Raw genomic sequence first — 3,493 nt, forward strand, 5'->3', positions numbered from 1 at the left:
AAACTGAGTTAAATTATAAGTTAATAAAATTTAAAGTCTCAAATATTTTAAAGTTACATAACATACTATTAAATGAAAAATACACATATACTTTATGACTCACATAAGAAGTATCAGAGAAGCCAGAAAATATTGTGAATTAAATAAAAATTAACACACATACACACAAAAAGGAAGCCCCAGCAAATGTGAATTGCTTCTAAATAAAGTATCCAAAACTATTTAAATTTCAAACACAATAATAAAGAAACTGTCTAAAGTCAATGCCATCTACAACTATGCAGCATAAAGCAATTAAATAAGGATAGAGAAAGCCAAAGTAAGAAGATAATATCGCCCTGGGCAGTGGAGGTGCACCATTTAATCCCAGCAATTGGGAGGCAGAGGCAGGCAGGTCTCTGAGTTTGAGGCCAGCCTGGTCTACAGAGTGAGTTCCAAGACAGCCAGGGCTACACAGAGAAGCCCTGTCTAGAAAAACCTAAAACACAGAGCTTCTTGGACATGGTCCTACTATGGGCCTACATCTGCAGACAGGAGGTAGATCTGATCCTCAGTCCTCTGTGCACCTTCTCTGCCAGAGGAGAGCTTGCCTGCAGGAGTGCTCTGACCCCCAGGACTCAGGTGAGACTGCCATTTTCTCTCAGGTGACTAAGGCAGTCTGCTCAGGAGAGCACAGGCAACAGAGCTTCTAGGATAGGTTTCTACAGGCCTACATCTGCAGCCAGGAGGTGGGGCTGTTCTGCAGCCTTCTGTGCACTGGTCTTGCCCAATGGAAGCTGGTCTCTGACAGAGGCTTACAGACTCATAAGAGGAGCAAGATCCAGCCAGAGACAGCTAGAACATCTAACACCAGAGATTACCAGATGGCAAAAGGCATACATAAGAATCTTACCAACAGAAACCATGACTATTTGGCATCATCAGAACCCAGATCTCCCACCACAGTGAGTCCTGGATACCACAGCACACCGTAAAAGCAACATTTGGATTTAAAATCATATCTCATGATGCTGGTAGAGGATTTTAAGAAGGACATTAATAACTCCCTTAAAGAAATACAGGAGCACACAGTTAAACAAGTAGAAGTCCTTAAAGAGGAAAAACAAAAATCCCTTAAAGAATTACAGGAGAACACAGGTAAACAGGTAGAAGCCCTTAAAGAAGAAACACTAAAATCCCCTAAAGAATTATAGAAAAACACAACCAAACAGGTGAAGGAATTGGACAAAACCGTCCAGGATCTAAAAATGGAAGTAGAAACAATAAAAAAAAAAATCACAAAGGGAGGCAACTCTGGAGATAGAAGCCCTAGGAAAAAAATCAGGAGCCATAGATGCAAACATCATCAACAGAATACAAGAGATGAAGAGAGAATATCAGGTGCAGAAGATTCCATAGAAAACATGGACACAACAATCAGAGAAAATGCAAAATGCAAAAAGATTCTAACTCAAAACATCCAGGAAATCCAGGACACAATGAGAAGACCAAACCTAAGGATAAGAGGTATAGATGAGAATGAAGATTAAAGGGCCAGTAAATATCTTCAAAAAAAAATTATAGAAGAATACTTCCCTAACCTAAAGAAAAAGATTCCCATGAATATACAAGAAGCCTACAGAACTCCAAATAGACTGGACCAAAAAAGAAATTCCTCCAGACACATAATAATCAAAACACAAAATGCACTAAACAAAGATAGAATATTAAAAGCAATAAGGGAAAAAAGGTCAAGTAACATATAAAGGCAGACCTATTAGAATTACACCAGACATCTCACCAGAGACTATGAAAGCTAGAAGATCCTGGACAGATATTTTACAGACCCTAAGAGAACACAAATGCCAGCCCAGGCTCCTATATCCAGCAAAACTCTCAATTACCATAGATGGAGGAACCAAAGTATTCAGTGACAAAACCAAATTCACATAATATCTTTCCATGAATCTAGACCTTCAAAGAGTAATAAAGGGAAAACTACAACACAAGTAGGGAAACTACACCCTAGAAAAAGCAAGAAGGGTGGGTGGATCTAACTACAAGAGCAGGTCTAGCTGCTAGGATCTACTTCTTCAGCTCTGAATTTTTAGGCCATGGGGCAGCAGAATGCGTGGCGGCTCCTGTCGAGGGTCATCTCATTCAGAAGAGGGTCATCTCATTCAGAAGAGCTAGTGTTATTCTGCAACAACTGAGAATGTCCATGCACACAGAAGCTACAGAAGTGCTGCTGGAAAGGAGAGGCTGTGCAGGGGTCATAACACTCAACAGACTCAATGCACTGAATCTGAATATGATCCAGCAGATCTATCCACAGCTAAAGAAGTGGAAACAAGACCTTGACACATTGTTGATCATCATAAAGGGAGCCTGAGGAAAGGCCTTCTGTGCTGGAGGGGACATCAAAGCACTCTCAGAAGCTAAAAAAGTGAGACAGAATTTGACTCATGATGTATTCAGAGAAGAATATATCCTGAACAATGCAATCGCATCTTGTCAGAAACCATATGTTGCCCTTATTAATGGAATCACCATGTTTGGGAGAGTTGGTCTTTCAGTCCATGGTCAATTCCGAGTGGCTACAGAAAGGTCTCTCTTTGCTATGCCAGAAACAGGAATAGGACTATTTCCTGATGTGGGTAGAGGTTATTTCCTGCCAAGACTTCAAGGAAAACTGGGTTACTTCCTTGCACTGACGGGATACAGACTAAAAGGAAGAGATGTGCACAGAGCGGGAATTGACACACACTTTGTAGATTCAGAAAAGTTGCATGTGTTGGAGGAGGAGCTGGTAGCCTTAAACTCACCTCCAGCTGAGGATGTTGCAGCTGTCTTAGAAAGCTATCATGCCAAGTCCAAGATGGATCAAGACAAATCTTTATATTTAAGGAATACATGGGCAAAATACACTCCTTTTTCAGCCAATACGATGGAACAGATAATTGAAAACTTATGGCAAAATGGATCACCTTTTGCCATAGAATAGATGAAGGTAATTAATAAAATGTCTCTGACATCACTAAAGATCACACAAAGGCAGCTCATGGAGGGTTCTTCAAAGACCTTGCAAGAGATACTGACCATGGAATATCAGTTAACTCAAGCATGTATGAAAGGTTATAACATTTATGAAGGTGTTAGAGCTGTTATCATTGACAAAGACCAGACTCAAAATGAAAACCAGCAGTCTAAAAGATTTTACTGATAAAGATTTGAATAGTTATTTTAAATCTCTGGGAAGCACTGATTTGAAATTCTGAACTTTATTTTAGAGCAAAGGTCAACACACCATAGCACAGAGGCTAGGCCTGGAATCTTGTCCATTTTCATGCAGCCTGCAGCTAGAAATGGTTTTCTCATTTTTTAATTATTGGGAAGGAAATGAAAAAACTAATCATGATACAGTGGTTGCCTAAAGTTTAAGCACCAGTATTTATACCTTTTCATGATATGACAGCTGAAGTACAAACACCAATGTTTTGTGGAACCTTTCTGC

At 39.8% G+C, this 3,493-nt stretch overlaps 1 pseudogene; it reads left to right on the plus strand.

Annotated features, from left to right (window-relative positions):
- Positions 1-2,072: 2,072 nt before the first annotated feature.
- Positions 2,073-3,257, plus strand: LOC110291563 (3-hydroxyisobutyryl-CoA hydrolase, mitochondrial pseudogene; annotated as a pseudogene).
- The last annotated feature ends 236 nt before the right edge of the window (positions 3,258-3,493 follow it).

Source organism: Mus caroli, unplaced genomic scaffold, assembly GCF_978045245.1.
Source record: "Mus caroli unplaced genomic scaffold, Mus_caroli_1 scaffold_1, whole genome shotgun sequence".
In the NCBI taxonomy this organism is placed as follows: domain Eukaryota; kingdom Metazoa; phylum Chordata; class Mammalia; order Rodentia; family Muridae; genus Mus; species Mus caroli.